Raw genomic sequence first — 7,306 nt, 5'->3', positions numbered from 1 at the left:
AATATAGCTTGCTTAGGTTGTTGGAATGTAGACTGTGAAAGGAGATTCGAATAGTCACATGTTTTGGTACAGATATATCTCACTAGGAAAGTGAAATAGAGCATCTTTGATTTATTGGTCTTGGAAAAGATAAGAGAAGATGAAACGATTTGAGAAATATTTTGTTGTTTTGAAAAGGTAAGGGGAATTAATGTTTGAGATTAAGAACAAAGGTTTGGTTTGGTGTTCAAGATAGGAAATATGTATTTACGAACCTTTAGAGTTGGTATGAACAATCTCGTTACTATTTGGAACTATGGATCTTAATATTTGTTAGTTGAATGGATATCTTGCCTAAGCTTTTGGTCATGGAACTCAGTTTTAGCATGAAAATTTGATTAAGCTAGACTATCACGCGTTGGAAGAGTGCTTAGCAATCTTCTTCAAATTATAGTAGAGTCGGAGGAAATAACGTTTTATGAAATGATGTTTAGTAGCAATAGTTGATAGAAACTATGGAAATAGAAGGGGTAAGGCCTCGTTAAAGAGGGAGAAGAAGTTGAAAGGTATTAGCAAGGTTAGAGGTTTTGATTGTGGACACGAATATCTAGAACAAGGAATTAATGAAGCCATTGATTTTATTTGAAGGTGAAAGTAATCTCGCTCCAAGTAAGAAACAAGTTATATGAGTATTAAGGTTGAGTAAATTTGATCACCCAGAATGACCCCTAGCACTAGAGATGAACTTGAGTTAAGAGCAACTTCTATCTTTAAGGCTAATAGAAGGACTCTAGTAGAGTTGGAATAGCCTAAGTCACTGATACAAGAACCATTTAGCAAAGTATTTCATATGTGCCTTAATGTTTTGCCTTGGAGCACACCAGCTTTGTTTATTAGGAAAGAAAGATGATTCACACGACTTTGTATCAACTATTACGGATTGAATATGATAGCGTATCTCGGTTGCAGAGGATTGTCAGGGCAATTAGGTGTCGAATCCAAATTCTAAATCCTGAACTTGAGATACCATGAGAGATATGTTTTCTGTTGCATGAATAGTGAGGTGACCCACTCTATGGAGTGTAAACATTCTCAATATAGATGTATGCAATCATGAAGGTCTTTTATCTTAGAAACTGGCATCAGGTAATGGTTACAGCTATTATGAGGTTATGGTGATGTATTTGGAATGACAAATGCTCTACAGTAACATGATATTGTCTCAGATATGTTATACAATTCATGGTAGAAAGTAAAAACTTTCTGAAACGTAGAGTTAACGCTGATTAAAAGTTCTTTGACAGTATTATCAGTCTGAAGAAGCGATTTAGGCACATGAGGACGAGACAAGAATTAAGTATCACGAGCCTGTAAGGATTGAACTTTCAAGGACGAAAGACTCTTAATGAGGGAAGAATGTAACATCCTGAATTTCGTGAAAATTTAAGTTAACTATCTAAACTTAATGAGTTTAAATTTTCCTTTCATTTCGAAAATTAGGATTAAATTGAAATAATTGAAAAACTTTTATTGGTTAAATTGAATTTAATTGATTAGATATTCGAACAGATTATCTTGAAAATATTGAATTTTTCTTCCCTTTGATTTTGGATTTAGAGTCAATTTAAAAAATAATAATAATAAAGAGATAATTAATTTCATATGGTTTTGAATTGATTTAAATATTTGGAAGGATTTAATTTGTATCAAATTGATGGTTAACCCATTTAATTTTGGTTTTTGAAGCCTAAATTAAGATAATTTGAAAAGTTAATTGATTATGAATTTAATAGAAACTTTGGAGATTTTGGAGATATTGTGATAAGATATTTTATTTATCTTTTCAAAATTTGAAAAAAAAATAAAAGAATTGAGATTTTTTCGAAATTAAATGAGAGTGAAAAGAAGCAAAAAATTGGAGAGAAAGCAATTCGGATTTTCAGCGATAGCTTCCACAAAATTGTCGACTGCCGAAGTTTGAACCGTTGGATCGTACTAAAATTTCATCAATTTGTTCGAGGCCTATAGAGTTTCATTTTGAATGGTTGGATCGTTGTTTGAAGCTCCAATATTTTCGTAATCGCTGCTGAATAAAATCTGTAAAACTAGAAATTCTCCTTTATCTTTCACTCTCGCAAACCCTCCTCATGCCAAACCCTCACTACTAGCTGCTAGCCTAAACAATTTTTGTCATCTAATAGCAACACCCACTGCCTATCTATGGTAGCCACGAGCCGACGTGCCATCAGCCACCATTGCCCGATCTTTGTCGAAATCTTGAAAAAAAACCTTGGGTAAGGCTTATTTTCTTTATAATTTAGGTGGTGAAATTCACCCATTTGATTTTAAGTTAAATTAGTAACCTCTCTTTGTTGTGAAACTTAGATTCAAGATTTGGAAGTTTTAAAGCATTGACTATCAAGCTAGAGACTATTTTTCGTTTTGCAGAAAATTGGTAAAGATCGGTAAGTTTTGGGCATTGCGTTGACAGTAGAGTTGCGACCTTTCACAACTTAACTCTTATCAACATGGGTCCATTGCGTTGACAGTAGAGTTGTTATTCTCAAATTTTTTTATTTATTTTTTTTTTGGTAGAAATAACAAGGTCGCAAATAAATACTTCACCCTCAAATTTAAAATGCGGCAATGTTCTCATTGCAAAAGATTAAAATAAGTCATGCGATGGTCATATAATGCTTTGTAAAGAAAGTTTGAAAGAAAGCTAGCAACCCCTAACTTCGAGAAATATTTCATGAGGTGACTATCTTAAGATGAAGTTGACTCTAATATATATGAAAGAAATAGAAGCATATTTTTCATCATTGAAATCATACTTGGCAAAGAAACAGAATGCAGTGACTCACTAAATTTATCTATGTCAAATGATTGCAGTGATGAAACTTTGAAGACTAAAATGCAATGTGATAGCGCAAAATTGGAAATAAAGATAAGGAAGAGTATACCCCCAAATTTTGCGCTTTCGCCTGCATTGTATTGACGCATCCATCTTTGCGGCGATCTCTCTTCTTTAGATTGTGGTGATGGAATAAGATAAGTGCTTCTTCGCAATTTTAAACAAAATAAAGATCGTTATCGCAATTTTTTTTAAACAAAAAACAAAGAGAGGGTCAAATTTTTTTAAACAACGCCTCGATCGTTGTACAAAAAACAAAGAGAGGGTCAAATTATTTTAAACAAAATAAAGATCGTTATCGCAATTTTTTTTTGTATAATAACGATAGTGATAGTAAAATAAGGATAAATCAGAATTGAAAAGATAGTGAAAATTCCGAGTAATGGAGAAAAGAATTGAAGACTTGAGGTTTCCCAAAACTTGCATCCCTGATAAGTTGCGATCATTTGACAACGTAGGGACCACCTACTTCCTTCTTTATTCAAAGTCTCTTAGTTCCACGAAGTCAACTTGGCGATGCCAGTCTTCTCCATGGTATGCCTTTACTTGCTGCCCATTGACTTTGAATATGTTGGTTCCATCGTCATTTGATAATTCTATCGCGCCATGTGGAAGTACTTGTCGAATAATGAATGGTCCGGACCAACGTGACTTTAGCTTTCCCGGGAAGAGTCGCAGATGTGAATTGAAAAGCAAGACTTTTTGCCCGACTTGGAGGTTCTTACAGCATATGTGTTGATCATGCCAGCGCTTGGTGCGCTCTTTATAAATCTTCGCATTTTCATATGCGTTGTTCCTCCATTCTTCTAGCTCGACAAGTTGCATTTTCCACGCTTCCCCTGCCTTCTTCAAATCAAAATTTAGCTTCTTTACCGCCCACAATGCCTTATATTCCAGCTCCAAAGGCAAGTGACACGCCTTACCAAATACCAGCGCATAGGGGGACATACCTATGGGTGTTTTAAATGTGGTTCGATATGCCCATAACGCATTGTCAAGCTTTGTTGCCCTGTTTTTCCGTGAAGGCTTTATTACCTTCTCAAGTATCAATTTAATTTCTCCATTGGACACTTCAGCTTGACCATTCGTTTACGGATGGTATGCGGTGGCCACTTTATGGAGGATATTGTACTTGCGCAGCAGTTCCTTGATATTGTGATTGACAAAGTGTGATCCTTCATCACTTATGATGGCACGAGAAGTGCCAAAACGAGTGAAAATATTTTTCTTCAGGAACTGGGAGACTATTGTCGCATCACTTGCAGCGCATGCTATTGCCTCGACCCACTTGGAGACATAATTGATGGCTAATAAAATATAGTGTTTACCATTCGAAGGGGGGAATGGTCCCATGAAATCAATTCCCCATGCGTCGAATAATTCCAGCTCTAAGATAGTGTTCATTGGCATTGCGTTCTTCCATGAAATGTTGCCTGTGCGTTGACACCGATCACATTTCATTGCGTAATCAGCCGCATCCTTGAATAATGAAGGCCAAAAGAATCCACTTTGCAAAACTTTGGATGCAGTGCGTTTTCCTCTGAATTGCCCACCATATTGTGAGTCGTGGCATTGTGACAATATGCGTTGTTGAGCAGTATCTGGTACACATAATCGAATGATTTGGTCTGCACCTCTTTTATACAGATTTGGCTCATCTCAATAATAGTGTATGCATTCATTCTTGAGCTTCTTCCGTTGATGATAGGTGTAATCTTCAAGAAATTATTCACAAACTAACTAATTAACGATGTCCGCATACCAGGGCAATTCTTCTATGGGAAATAGCTGCTCATCCGAGAACACGGCACTTACCTCAGATTCATTGCGATCAACCTCGGGATTTTCCAATCTGGACAAGTGATCCGCAACTTGATTCTCTGTCCCCTTCCGATCAATTATCTCGATATCAAATTCTTGAAGGAGGAGAACCCATCTGATCAACCTCGGCTTTGCGTCCTTTTTTGTCATTAAATATTTGATTGCCAAGTGATCAGTGTGAATGAATACCTTGGTTCCCAACAGATATGCCCTGAATTTCTCCAATGCAAAAATCACAGTCAGGAGTTCTTTCTCAGTGATGGTATAATTTATTTGAGCAAGTTTTAGAGTTTTACTCGCATATGCGATGGGGTGCAAAATAGTTTTCTTCTTTTGCGCTAATGCAGCCCCCATCGCATACCCGCTTGCGTTGCACATGATTTCAAATGGCATTGTCCAATCCGGCGCAATTAGTACGGGCATGGTAATCAGCGCATCTTTTAATATTCTGAACGCGTTAAGGCAATTGTTGTCAAACTCAAATTTCCTTTCTGCCTCTAACAATGCACTCAGTGGTCGTGCTATTTTAGAAAAGTCCTTGACAAATTGTCTATAGAATCCAGCATGCCCCAAGAAGCTTCGCATAGCCTTCACGCTAGTTGGAGGTGGGAGTTTTTCAATTGCTTCAATCTTTGCTTTGTCCACCTCCAACCCTTCCCGGGAGACTTTATGTCCCAACACTATACCCTTCTTAACCATGAAATGACGCTTTTCCCAATTGAGCACCAGATTCGTCTCTTCACATCTTTTTCAGAATTTTCTCCAAATTGGCCAAGCAAACTTCATAAGTGTTCCCATAAACAGATAAGTCATCCATGAACTTTTCCACTTAGTCCTCGAGAAAATCTGAAAAGATCGCCATCATGCACCTCTGGAACGTGCTCGGCGTATTACAAAGGCCAAACGGCATGCGGCGAAAAGCGAATGTCCCATATGGACAGGTGAATGTGGTCTTGTCTTGATCTTCAGGAGCTATGATGATTTGATTATATTCGGCATACCCAACCAAGAAGCAGTAAAAATCATTCCCTGCTAGTCTGTCTAGCATTTGATCAATGAATGGCAGAGGGAAGTGATCTTTCTTTGTGGCCGCATTCAATTTGCGGTAGTTCATACATATGCACCATTTAGTGATGGTTCTTTTCAGTATTAATTCATTGTTCTCATTTGGGACTACCGTCATTCCGCCCTTCTTTGGCACACATTGCACGGGGCTGACCCACATGCTATCTGCAATGAGATAGATAATGCCCGTATCCAGCCATTTGATAATCTCCTTCTTGGCGACCTCCTTCATCGCAAGGTTAAGTCTACATTGATTTTCAATAGTTGCTTTGTGGTTGTCCTCAAAACGAATGTGGTGTATGCAGTACGTGGGGATAACTCCTCTGATGTCAGCGAGCGCCCAGCCAATTGCTCGCATATGTTTCTTGAGAATACTCATCAACGCATTTTCTTGATCTTTGCTGAGCGCAGAGGAAATTATCACTAGCAGATTCTCATTCTGCCCCAGAAATGCGTACTTCAAATAGGTTGGTAGGGTCTTTAGTTCAAGTGTTGGTGGCTCCACTAAGGAAGGTTGCGTTGTTTTTCTTTCTTTCGTCGACTCAACTTCTTGCGTTGTGATCATCTCTTCTTCCTTATTTGTTTTTGTTGCGATCGCATTGCAGGCAACAACGGATGCGCTAGCATCCTCTTTTTCATACTCTTCATCAGACTTTTCTTCTTCAATCGAATTCAGGTCATCATCAAAACCTTGCAGGTCTTCCTCATCCAAGAATTTCATGGTACGAATTATGTTAAATTTGAGCTTCTGTCCATTTATGCTCAAAGTGATTTCTCCCTTGTGCACATCAATTTGAGCACGACCCATTGGTAGGAAAGGTTGCCCCAAAATGATGGGCACATCTTTGTCAGCCTCATAGTCTAGAATGATGAAGTCAGCTGGCAAAATAAATTTATCAATCGTGATCAGCACATTCTTCACCTTACCTTCTAGATGAACCAGAGACCTGTCAGCCAATTGGAGAGTCACTGATGAGGGCACGAGTTGCCCCACATTCAATTGTCTAAAAATTGACAGCGACATCAAATTTATGCTGGCCCCCAAGTCACACAAGGCTTGCCCAATATAGAGTCCTCCTATGGAGCAGGGAATAATGAAGTTCCCAGGATCGTTCATCTTCGGTGGGATAATGGATTTGGAACTTTGCGTTAATGCCACCGTGACAAATTTTTCAATGCCTCTTTTCTTAGTTACCATGTCCTTCAGAAACTTGGCATAGGCAGGAATTTCCTCAATCGCTTCACTGAAAGGAATGTTAACATGTAATTGCTTTAACATAGATAAGAAGCGTTGGTACTATACCTCTTCATGTTTCTTCTTTCTTAGCCTCTGAGGGAAAGATGGTAACTGGACTTTCACGGTTCCCATTTCATTTGACTTTGAGGTCGACGCAACCTCAGGTTCCACTACTTCATTTTCTCTTTCTTCTTCTTGCGTTACCGCAATCTCAGGCTCAATTGCGATGGAAGTTGTTCTACTATGCTCCTTCTTTTCTCTCTCCACAGTCTTCCCACTAAGCAATGTCA

Source organism: Benincasa hispida, chromosome 1 (genome assembly GCF_027475165.1).
Source record: "Benincasa hispida cultivar pf3 chromosome 1, pf3_genome.v1.1, whole genome shotgun sequence".
Taxonomy (NCBI): domain Eukaryota; kingdom Viridiplantae; phylum Streptophyta; class Magnoliopsida; order Cucurbitales; family Cucurbitaceae; genus Benincasa; species Benincasa hispida.
The sequence above is the reverse complement of the archived record's forward strand: the minus strand, read 5'-3'. Positions refer to the sequence as shown.